This window comes from Protopterus annectens, chromosome 16.part0 (assembly GCF_019279795.1).
Source record: "Protopterus annectens isolate FY-2018-M chromosome 16.part0, PAN1.0, whole genome shotgun sequence".
In the NCBI taxonomy this organism is placed as follows: domain Eukaryota; kingdom Metazoa; phylum Chordata; order Ceratodontiformes; family Protopteridae; genus Protopterus; species Protopterus annectens.
The window spans coordinates 72,602,358-72,615,771 of record NC_056750.1 but is presented as its reverse complement, the minus strand read 5'-3'; positions in this window follow the sequence as shown (position 1 = coordinate 72,615,771).

The following is a 13,414-nucleotide window of genomic DNA, read 5'->3' as shown; positions in this document are numbered from 1 at the left end:
GTTTTCTGATGAAGTCTTGGTAGATGAAAGCGTTGAATACACAGTGTGTATGCTAACGTGTGGAAGTATTTGGTCTTTATTCAGCCTTCATTGACTATTGGGAGCTTGTATTTTCTTGTCTGGTTTGGTTCTGTGGATACTTGCTACACGTCTTTTCGTTATTTGATGATTTTGGTACGTGTACCCAATGGCCGAGGCAATGGATCCTTTATTGGACTTATCCATACATCCTACAACATCAGTAAGTAAAGCTGGTATATTACAACTTTTACTGACATCTTTAACAGACATACAAAAGTCTTTAAAGGTGCTAATGTCCACGAAAGTGAATGTCAGTGAATCAATGGAGAGCTCAGACGATGAGAGCTACTGTTATAGATATGACAATTAGAGTACCGACAGTTACAAATGAGAGCAGCAGAGATGATTAGAATGTAAGAGTCGGTTACAATAAGCTTCACTCAGCTCAGTTCTTAATAATAAATATGACCCTTTTGGCACAGCCAATTATAAAGTTGCTAGAATATGGACAGAAGAATATCTTAACAAATGTGAGAGACTGTGTAAGCTACTGAAGAAATTCAGAGCTTTAGAGCTGGAGAATGAATATTTTGAAAGATGTATAGAGTTAAAGATAGTCCCAAAAGCACTGAGGTTTTTTAAATGCCCAAATGGAATAACAGCATCCAATCCATTTTTAAAAGAATTGGCAACTTTTTCCAATGAAGCAGGGTTGAAGCTGTTACAGTTATTAATTGATAACAGGCGCAAAATACAGCATGTAAAGGAAGAAATTTTGGTTTTGGACAATGAAGTGTCTTCCTTTAACAGTGGAAGCGGATAGCCAGTGTGCGTGTATGATCAGATGTTAATGGAAATGGAAAAGTATGAAAAAGAAGTTATCGCACATAAACATAGTAAACTGCTAAGAGATTTAACAGCTTATGAGGATAATACAGCATATGAGTCGCTTGAGTCTAATAAAGTAAAAAAAAAAACAATAAACAAATGAACAGACAAGGGCGGAATTACAATACTGCCTTACAAAAGACTTGGGCCAGTGCTGTGAAGGACAAGGCAGTTTACTAATCAAAGAACACGGCCGTAGTGATGAAATTCTTTGGGTCAGAGGTTACAAATGATCCTCCCATAAGAGACTGCGGAGAGAAGGAAGTAGAGGTGGCGTCGGATTTACAAAACAGTGGTTTTGTTAACACAAACTCGAATAGCTTAAGAAACTGTAATGGCACTAAACCGAAGAACAGGACAATAAAAATGAGATCATTGAGAACGAGGGAGCAGTCAACCTCAGACTCCTTGACAGATGAACCAAGTCAAAATTATGAAAAATTCAGCATAATTAATTTAACTGACATTGTTTTAACAAAAGACCAACAGAAAGTTTTAACCTTTGGGTTAAATTTCATGCCTACAAGGAAAGCAGATTATTCCAGGACTGCTGTGGACATTAAGTTGTTCACTCGTAAATTAAATTTAGAGTATTTGTTGAAAAATGTAAATAATACTGTTAAAAAATGTATAAAACCATCTTGTTTTACTCCAACTTTAAACCATACATTGAGTGTATTTGAAGAAGTGTGTTTGAATGAAGTGATGAATACATTAAAAGTAAACAAAAAATGGTATGATCATTTAACTAGATGTGAGAGAAAGGCATTGTTGGAACTGAAAAACAACCAGGAATTAGGGTTTATGAGAAGTGATAAAGATAAGAACATTGTTATTATGACAAATGAGAGATATATTAATAGTATGTCTAAATTATTAAATAACAAAGAGGAATATCAGAAAGTAACTATGGCTAAGATATTGAGTAGTTACAAGCACATCCACATCTTTTTGTATGAGGCATTAATGAATGGTGACATAGATTTTGAAACGAACAATTTTTGTTTGAATGAAAAACGGAAAGTGGGGGTATTGTTCGGTATTCCCAAGATTCATAAGAGTGGACCCACCGTTTAGGTCAGTAGTGTTGGCTCAAAACTCAATTACTGAAGGGAATAGCAATGTTGGTAGATTCAATTTTAAATCCTGTAGTACAGAGTCTACCCACGTAGTTGAAAGATTCATGGGATTTGTTGGAAAGAATTAGAGTATTTTCATAAGGTTTTAGGTTTGATCCCAACAAACATATTTTGGTTACTTTAGATGTGGCATCGTTATACACTTGCATTCCTCATGAAGGAGAAGTAGAGGCCGTTAGAGCCTTCTTGTCACAAAATAAGTGTTTTACTAATGATGAGACCAATTTTTTGTGTAGCATGATTTTTGAATTGTTAAATATTTTTTTTCAATAGAGATTATTACAAACAGAGTAAAGTGGTAGCCATGGGGTCACCTGCAGCACCATCCTATGCCAATTTGGTAATGGCATGGTGGAAAGACAATTTTACAAGAGATAAAACAAGAATTTTTGGTACATTATTATGTCAGATTTGTAGATTACTTTTTTTATTCTAGAAGGAACTGAAAGTGACGTGGAATTGCTGATACTTAAATTGAATTAAAAATCAAGTTTTGTAAAATTAACTAAAGGAGAAGTAGGCCTTACTGTGCATTTTTTAGATGTAAATCTAACATGGGATAAAAATTAAAGCAATTTGATAGTAAGATTCACAGGAAAGATACTTTTACAAATGGTTACGTACATTTTAAAAGTAACCACCCTTTACATGGTAAGAAAAATATATCTAAGGGACAATTCATTCAAATAAGTCGGATGACTTCTGATGAAGTTCAAGTAAGGAAGGAATTTGATTTAATAATTAATTTATTTATAAACAGAGGTTATGAAGAGAGACATTTGGAAGAATTAAGTAGGGAAATCTTGAGAAAAAGTGAATTTTACCCTCCCATTTTAAGAAGGCCTGTATCATATGAGCGAATAGGAAAAACCGTGAACCCTCACAATCTTGAAAGTACCAGAACTCAAACATGCTAATGTGGGGGGGGGGTGCAGCCCCCCACAACCCCCACTAAATATATATTCCAACTCCGAGATCACACTACAGTGAGGAAAGGGCAAATATTCCATTCTTCACTGTACTGCGATCTCAGGAAAAAGCACTTTGAGGTCTGGTACTTTCGAGATTATGAGCATTTGCTGTTTTTCCTATTCGCTCATATGATATAGACCCTCGTAAGAGTACCGTATAGTCATAATGTACAATCAAGGGAGAAGGTAAATGCAAACAAAATAAAATCAGGAATTGTTTGTACTTTGGACATGACCTGTGATAGCACAATTTGGCATATTTTATCAAATAATTGGAAGATTATGGAAGGCAATTCTGAGTTAAAAAAAATTATACGAGATTGACCTAAATTTGTACATAGGAATTCCTTCAACTTGAAATATTTATTACAAAAAAGTGATAAATTAAATTTGGAGAAGGAAGTTAAACTCACCAAACTATTGGCATGTTTAAATGTGGCCAATGTAACTTTTGTAGATATATTTTGGAGGGACCCATCATTATGTTAGAACATATGGATGAAACTTTTAAAGTTCCTGATTGTTTATCATGTAAAAGCAAGGGGATTGTTCACATTAGTGTTTTCAGTGGATGCGATGCTTTTTATGTAGGAATGAGTACACGTACTTTAATGGAACGCATTAGGGAACATAGGATGTTAGAAATGCTTTATTCAAACATGCTTCAATGTGTGAAAAATACAAAAGGTTTTTATTTTCTGTATTAGAAGTGGGTGGTGACTTCAAAAATTACTTAGAACAACTAGAGACCTTATGGCAAAAAAAATTAAGTGCGGATAGTCCGCCCGGAATAAATGATTCAATTAGTATTAAATGTTTTCTAAAATATAGGAAATTAAAAGTAAAGTGATTTATGAACACGTATTTATGTTCCAAAGGTTTAGGAGTAAAGTTTTTATAGGTGGATTTACAAAAATGTTTTTAATTGATTGTTTTAATGGCTATAATGAAAGATGCCATTTAAATAGGAATTCAGTGTTTATTGCTTGTGTTTTCTGATGAAGTCTTGATAGATGAAAGCATTGAATAAACCATTTGTACACTAAAGTGTGGAAGTATCTGGTCTTCATTCAGCCTTCATTGACCATTGGGAGCTTGTATTTTCTTGTCTTATTTATAAAGTTCCTCCATCTGTTTTCTTAGGGGGGCAGCAGGCTGACTGTCAAGCAAGTTCCAGTGACAAACACTCTTCTAAATAATGCTGAAATGACCAAAAGGTCAGGGGGGATTGGAGTAGGTTCAGATGTAATGAATCTTCTTTAGGTACTGTGGAATATCATTATGTTCCCACCGGAACAACGGATTCATTATGGAAATAGCTTCGGAAAAAGATAATCATTCAAAGGGACTGACATAAGCCATACTCTCCTCAGAATCTGAAATGGAAACGTGAAGAGACACAGTAGAATCTGTCTCCTCACAATCATTTTGTGGCTCAGATTCATGAACCTCTTCAGAAAATGAAGAATCCCTTTTTGTCCTATCAGAAATAGATGAACTGTAAGGGCCAAGAACCTGACCTGAGCCCAATAAATCACTGCTGTAAGAATTGACTGAGACAGGAGACGATACAGGTCTTACATTTTTGCTTCTTTTCAACATGAAGTTATGAAGCAGCAGACCCACTTTTGCAAGAAAAAGCTCCCTAAGGATAGGCATCACAATTTGGGAGATGAATTTCCTGCCACTTCTTCCAGAACAGACAACAGTGGCTTATCCTTACCCACCAAAGGCACTCCCAATAGCTGCAGATGACATGCCTTAACTCCCAGACCATTGTAACTATACGGGCTATAACAATGGGAGACCAGGAAAAAAAGATGAATGCTCTTAGCAATCAGTAATGACCACAACAGTCTCACCCATATGCAGTTGATGCACTTTAACAGCCTGCTGCTGTAGCAAAGGCTTTTATTTATTTATTTATTTTTTTGTGGCTGGAAGGAAGAACAGATGAACCATCAGGTGTCCTTGATTAAGCCAAAAAAAGATGACAGATTCCTAGGGAATCCTGGCAGCAGTAGCAGTTGGTAAAACTGGCAAGTAGCAAAAAATGAACCCACCCCCCCAAAAAAAACAAAAACAAACAAGTACTTTAAATGCTTACCCAAGCCCCTAAAAGTACAATAAAAAACTTCAGAAAAAGTACCTTTAAATTAGTTTAAATACATTTTCCCCACAAAAGTAAAAGCGATCCTCATATTTAAAAGTCATATGACAGTCATTCAAAATATTGTTCCAAATTTTAAAACTATTTTTTCCCCAAAGGGAACTTATCTACCCATCAACCGAAAGAGCAGAGTGTCAATCTTTGAAAGCCAGCAAAGAGAGCTTTTTGGTAGAAGGAAAGCTATGAAGAGGCATGGCATTCAAACCTCTCATTTTAGTCAGCTTAGATCAAACTAACAGTTTGGATATGTGGATGATGACCTGAAGCTGGCTGGTTGTTATATCCTTAGCAGAATATAACCCATATAGCTAGGGCTACTCCATCAGTGATCTTTATGAAGAACATATCCTTTTACATAGCCACACCAATCACCAGAGGGTATTTTTTTGAAATCATCCCATCTTGACTCCACTCTCATCAGACCTTAGTAGACTATAATGACCACTTAGGTATACAGTTCTCTAAGCAGATGATTCAGCTTGACACACCACAGGACTTCCTCACTAAGATAATCAAGGTCATGTCATGCTTGAGCTACCCAGACCACCTTAAAATTTTTCTGCTACCTATAGACTCTTAATGGTGACCTCTGTCTAGTCTACAAAGCCTTGAAGAATTTAGAGCTATGCTATCTCCTGCACATCCACAAAAAGCTAAAATCCTAAGCACCCACTCAAGAGATCCTAACGTCCACTAAAACATAAACAGTACCTGCATATGACATACATATCCCACAAAATCCCTGTTTTATGGAACAGACTTCCTTTTCATATAAAGTAAAGTAGTTCTCTGACTCTCTAATTGTAACCTGGACAAATGGATTGGCAATTATAAACACAGCCTGGATCTAGTCCCTCAAGCCTTTACCGAAAGGCATTGAACTTAGGTAAAAGTGAGTCATGCCAATGAGTACATACACTTTGGTATGTTGTGGCTAGGCTACTAATGATCCTCAGGTTATCAGGCTTTTGATCCTATGAACCTATGCCATTATGCAAGAAAACAGATTTACCTCTCTTCCCTTCACCTTGCAGCATGCTCTACTTATGTCAACTCTCCTGGCTTGATTTGTCTCAAAGGTCCAGTTTTGATTAACTCTTCTTACTGTAGAGCACCCACTTTACTGTGAGCTTTCCCACCTTAAATCTGTGTGGGTTAGTCAAGCAACTGTTGCGGCCCAATCAGAGACTTCATCTGCCACAGGCCCAATCTGTTTGAGGATGTCACACTGACATTCAGTTATATGAGCTTGGCAGTTAATAGTCCTAAAGGCTAACATGAAGAGAAGAAAATCTTTTTGTTTTAATATAATACTCTTTTTATGGCCAGTTTAGATCCCACAGCAGTATCCATAGAAACTACAGAGGAGTCAGTTGTCAGGTTTTCTTTCCAAGTATCTTGCATTCAGCAAACCTTAGCAGAAATTTTGGGAGATAACGGTTGTGTCAGGTTACAAAAGGATGGTGTTTCAAAGGCTTTCCAAATGCCTGGAATACCTGGGGAACAGATGTCTTCCTAGGCTCATCTATGCCCAGGAGATGCAAGCATCTCTTGAACCCCATTCAGAATGCTCCCCCATTAGATTATGCAGGTCTGCAAATGAAACATTTTCTAGGGGAGACAGTATGGAGCCACTTCAGTGCTGTTATTAAAAGTTGGAGAGATCTGTATAAAATATTCCACATATTCCTCTAACAGAACAGAGGCATGGAATCAGGAAGAAGGGTTTCCTTCTATTTGATAGGGGAGCTGCTTCTGATGTGGAAGGTAGGGGCACATGCGGGCTCTCTGCTGAACAGTCTCACATTCCTTACAAAAGCTTTATATGCTCAAAAGGTAGCACAGGAGCAGGAGTCCAGCCTTCAGATGTCAGTTCTTGAAAGAAGGTAGACTGAGGCTATTCCTCATGGGAAGGGGGTTGTTCCGGAAGGTGAATAAGCAGTGAGCTTTCTGGAATCTCTCAAACTAAAATAATTAAAATATCCTGTGGGAGACTCCCTTTGTTGACACAGAAATCTGTGAAGGACATACCTCTGTCAGGTGCCTGAAAAATTAAAGTTACATACTTATCATGATGACAGACCCACTACACAGATAAACTTTCCCAAGATGCCAGGTACACCACCCCTTCCAATCATGCACCATAAATGATACAATCTCCAGTTCTTGTTGCAGGAAAAAAAACTCCAGAAAGGAAGCACTAAAAGTCAAGGGGGGTATATTACAGAAAACTGACTTTCTTTAAAGATCTCACACAAAAAAAGTAGTGAAACTCCTCATTTCTTGCTTCTTAAAGATGTGTCATTATGGCAAGTGAAAACCCATGTAAATACTACAAGTAGCGATGCCATGGAAAATGTTTTTGTGAAATTTGGTGCCTATGAGCACAGTGGATAACATCTCTGGAAGTGGCCATGAAGAGATTCCAAGGATGGATGGGCTGCCTGTTCCCAGCAGCCTGCTAAAACCACTGGTGCTGCTGCTGTTGCCATCTGCCCCACCAGAACCACCTTTAGTATTGGCTGCTTTAGTTTCAAATGAAAGAAGGCTGCAGAAGTCAGAATTTGGCAACCAAACAATCAACTGTTTTTCAGTTTATCCAAGTTTTCAAGATGTTACTGAATTAGTTTTCCAAACAGATGGAAATCCCAAAAAATGTGAGTCTAGAAAGGTTATTGTAGTATCCTTGGAAAAATCATCAGTAGAGCTAAAGTAAACAATGCTGGATTCTGCAGACAAAGCAATTCCATCATCCACATTGTTCAGAACACAAATCATGAGGTTGCTCATACCAGAACAGTTTGATGAACAAGTTTTTAACTTTTCTCAATGACCCATCCAATGACACCCCTCTACATGCACACAAGATAATCCTGTCCATTAAGAGCAACTCTCCATGTAAAGGATGGACAGGAAGGCTCTAAGGAGCTGGCGTTTTTATTTTATTATTTTTCAGGCTATTGCACAGACCATAGTACTTGGCTTATGGGTCTCTAGCCAAAGGAAACACCTCCTCATTGGCTAGCAGAAAAAAATCTCCATTTATGGGTACCAAGACCACAGTTTCTTGCTATCCAAAGCAACCTTGGTGTCATTTTTCAAGACATCCACCAAGGGAGAAACTACCCATTGACTTTAGGGTGAACCCCCAGGCTTTCTGCAGCCTTTTTTATGCAGATGGTATACAGTAAGCTGGACAGGCACATTTTTTTTCTGAGTCAAATGGAGGGACTTGTACATCTGAAACCTTCAGGAGGGAAGGTAAGAAAAACAGAACTTTCCTCATCATACAAGTTAAATTTTTGGAGGATTTTATATGCACTGTTTTCACGATAGCCTTTATGGGCCTTTCAGCAGGGGACCATAAACATCAGAAGACTAGATAGCCTTTATGGGCCTTTCAGCAGGGGACCATAAACATCAGAAGACTAGAGGGCCCTTTTCTGCAGAAAAACTGAACATGGCCTTCAGATGTTATACAAATTGCTGACTCTGTCGAGAATGTTTTCTGCAGTTTACATGCTCTACACTGGGGAAGGAAGTATTAAATGGCCACAAACATCAAATGCATTAATGCTGAAACAAAGTCAAGCAGCAGTATGTACTATTGACCACAAAAGTCCCCCAAAGAAACTACAGCACTGGTACTGATGTTGACAAAACCAATACTGCAGGCACTGGTGCCAAAAGGGATGACATCAGCAACATAAGGGCCTATGACATAACTGGTGTTGACAAAACAGACAACTGGCTTGTCATACAAAATGAAATTCCACTGTTTACCTCCAAAAGGAGTCAAGATGGGCAGTGACAGAGTTGATGGGGTTGCTAATGATTCTCACTCCCTTGTTTCTTTAGTTTGCCCACTTTACGGAGTTTCCAGCCTTTCCTTTCTTTATTAGTTTATTATTCATGGCTCATACACAGTCAAGATTATCCACCAAGGAGGGCAAATGTTCCATGTGTGTTAACACCACTATTTTTTTTGTTTGTGGAAGGCCCATTAAACTGGGCTTGGCAAAAGATTATTTTCTTATTAAAAAATGCAATGCTTGCAGGTATGGACCCGCTGGTTCTACATACACAGAAAAGTCATTGCAAATAGTAATCTTTGGACAGAATAAAATACGTTATACAGACATACTTATTTGACATTAACCTTGGAAAACTGCAATCTACAGAAAACTAACTTTACCAAATATTAAATTAAACAAATGTAACAATTCTATGAGGTTTTCAAACAAGGGATACACCATTCTCTAGGAGAGATTGATGGAAGCAGCTGCTCACTTTGAGACAAAAAGTGATGAAAATGGCAGAGGTTGCTTTCCCTTTTGGATGTACACAAATAAAGAGATCAAACATAAACTGGGATTGTCATTAATGCTCTGGATATCAGATTGGAAGGGCTGATAATGTCAAGCAAAGGGGTAACATTTACAGTCTACCAGGCTCTGTTCAGGCCATACCTTGAATATGAAGACAAATTCACAATGCTACCACAGGAGGAGGAGATCATGACAATGCAAGTTCATGTAGAAGCCATTGGAAAGGTTATGAGGGTTGGAAGAGAATACATATGACCAGGGATTACGCAACATGGATCTCTCCTCTTGAGACCAGAACAGATTATGTGGATCTCTATCAGGAAGACAAGAATGGGCCATCCTAAAAGACAATGAGAGCAGAGGAGGTAGAGGTAGCAGATTGTAGGGACACCCTCAATCTCCAAAAGTACTTTTTTCACAGGAGAGTTAGTTGTAAAGAATCAATGGTAGACAGAGAATTCACTGTGGCATTCAAGATAGTAAAGGTGGAGAAGGGACAATAGGAAGCCAGAGAGGTGTCTCCTGCCATCAAAAGTACAGTTTTGCAAGTTATACTTATAACAGTAAATGTTCGAATTAATCACTGCTGCAGTAGCCTTTACACTATATCAGATGTACTAGATAAGTGACCTCACAGTGCCATAAATGGTACATTACAACAGCATTTAAATGACATATGGGGAAAAAAAACAGAAAAATGCACAATATTGACATTACACCACATCCTACAGTTTTAACAGTTTTGTATTTTTTTTGTGCTGGAAAAAGTCCCAAGGGATTCCAATACTGGCCCTTGGAGTTATTATAAAAGAAAAAGACTTGAAATTGAAGTTGCTACTAAATCTAAATGCCATGGCTCCACTAGCTTGAATGTCCGGACATCCATTAACAGTACTCTACATATGAGATCTTTAAAATTCTACTTATATCAGATTTATCCACACTTAAAGGTTTATAGGTAGGTACTAGGCTATTGGCCCTAAGGCTTATATAAGCCTAGTCAAACGGTACCCTGGCTTTTGCCACCCAAGAAAATTATTTTCCTGTGCCCCTGTCAAGCAGAGCCACAGAAGTGATCCTGGGGTGAATTTCCCATCTCCCATCCAATCATCAAGATTTTTCTTGAAGAGTGTTAATGAGGAGCTTTGTTTGATATAGATAGTTTGTTCCAGAGTATGGGAAGTCTCTGGGACAGGAATCTATCCCTCCAGCATGTTCTGTTTAATGTGGTGACAAGGTTTAGGTCCCTAGAGCATGTAGCTCGGAGGGATTGGGATTTCTTTAAGTGGAGCATGTCCAACGGCTCTGGGTTTGACATAGCTTTGTATGTTAGGCAGAAATCGCCTCTGAATAGGCGATATGTGATAGAGTAAAGCTGGAGTTTTTTGAGACGGTCTGCGTAGGGTGTCTGGTTGAGGCTGGTAATCCTCTTTGTGAGGTATTTCTGTGGCCTTTCCCGTTGTTGTAGATGTCTTGTGAGGTACATACCAAAAGGGGCGTTGTACTCTATAATGCATCTAATGAGTGATGAGTAGAGGGGAACAATGACCTCTTCCTGGATGAGAAACCTTTTGTGATGAGGTGTGCCATGTAGAAGGATTTCCTGACTACTGTGGTGATGCAATTATCAAAGGAGAGACTACTGTCCACCTGTATCGCAAGGTCTCATCACACATTTGGTGTTAAGTAGACTACCGCCTATGTGGTAGTTCATGGGTACAGAGTTTTTACCAAAAGGGATAACAATGCACTTTTTGGCATTGAGCTTGAGGCCATGGCTTTGACACCAGGCATCTGTCTCAGTGAGGCCCTTTTGCAGGATGTCCACATCATTAGGAGTTTTGATTATGGCTCCTAGTTTGCAGTCATCTGCGAACTGTGTTAGCCTAAGACCTTCTGTGTTAGCCTGTACTTCAGAGAAGTAGATACCAAACAGAAGAGGACCAAGGACTGAACCCTGTGGTACTCCACTTGTCACTGGTCTGAAGTTGGACTTAGAGTCTGCTACTTTCAGTCTGGGTTCTGTCAGTGAGCCAGTTGGCAACCCATCTTGTGACATAGGGATTTATACCTAGTTTAGTGAGTTTATAATTCCAGAGTGGGTGATAGTGTTGAAAGCCTTGGCTAGATCTAGATAGGCTGTGTGAACCACCTTACCCTCATCTACGGCTTTGGTGACTGCTTCAAAGAAGTCTATCAGGTTTAGGAGACATGATCCGCCTTTTACAAACCTGAACTAGTTAGGGTCCAGAGTTTGGAGATTACCAATGTCATTGTTTATAAGTTCCATGATGATATGTTCCATAGCCTTGCAGACCAGGCTCATCAGGCTAATGGGGCGGTAGTTCCCAGGGTCCGATGGTGGCTCCCCCTTTGTGGAGTGGGATAACCATTGCTGTGCACCATTCAGTGGGCACAAAGCCTGAGGTGAGGCTATGATTGAACATGGTACTTAGGTGAGGTGTCAGTTTGTTCTGTAGTTCATGTAGAATGCAGCCTGGGATGTTGTCAGGTCCCATGGATGCTGTGTTCTTGGCTTTGGAGAGTGTGTTTTTTTACCTGTGCAGCTGTGATTATAGGAACTTTGCATTCTTCCGGTAAAGAGATGGGCCCTTTAGGGGATGAGAGAGTGGTAAAGTTAGCACTGAACCTATCTGCCAGGATTTTGGCAATATCAGTTGGTTCTGTATATTTAGTGCCATTGTGCTGTAACTCAGAGCAGATCTGAGTGTTGCCACTGAGATTCTTGACATAGCTATAGAATGCTTTGTGGTTGTCTTTAGAATCAGTGGTGATTTTGTTTTCATAACTAGCTTTGGATGATTTTTTGAGAGATTTCAGCTTCTTACTGAGGCTGACCAGGGAGTTCCTCCAATCATGGTATTTTACTCTTTTCTGCAACAGTTTCTTTCTTCTGTTGTAGAGTTGTTTATGGCAGGGGGCCACCAGATTGGCTTCCTTTTTTTGGAGGATAGCATCTTGGTTCTGTTAGGGATTGCATGATCCATGCACTCATGTAAGTGCTTATAAAGAGCAATTGTATAGGATTCAGCAGTCATACCTCTATTGTCCATCAACATGGGTGTTGTGAAGTTTGCCACTTCTGTCTTACGAAGCGTGAAGTTGGTTTTGGAGATATTTTTTTACAGTAGTTTCCCTAATGGGGGTGGGATGTGGATGTCTAGGGTGATTTGCTTGTGGTCGAATCTGACCAACAAGGAATTGACCTCTGGTGTGGAACACCAGTTGCTCATGTTGGTAATGACCAGGTCTAGGATATTGCTGCCCCTGGTGGGGTGTGGATAAGTTGATCCAAGGCATTGGAATTTATGAATTCCAGAAAACGCTGAGCACAAGAGTTGGTACATGAGTGGTTTTCCCAGTTAATGGTGGGGTAGTTGAAACTGCCCATTATTAGGGTGTTAGGTTGTACCCTAATATTTTACAGTGTAACAAGAAGTGAGGAGTGGGAATCCTGGGACATGGTGGGGGATCTGTAGCAAGCTACAGTTTGGATTGTGGTCTTGCTCAGAGTTAGTTGCACTTAGATAATCTCGGATGCATTATGCTGAGCAACCAGCCTGGAGTTGTGGATATCCTTAATGAATATGGACATACCTCCGCCTTTAGTGCTCTGGTCCAGGTTAGGTGGCTGAAAGGTGTGGTATGAATTATAGCCTGATAATGCAGGGGTGCTCTCTGGAGCCTTGAACCAAGTCTCTGTCACTGCACAGATGTCTATGTTCTCCATTTTAAGGAGTGCCTCGAGTGAGTGCATTTTGAGGTTTAGCCTTCTAGCATTAAGTAGCATTATGCTCAGATTTTGCTTGCTTGTACCGGTTACAATGGTGAATTTGTCATTTGAATCTTAAGTAAAAATTACTGAAGTCTCTTGAA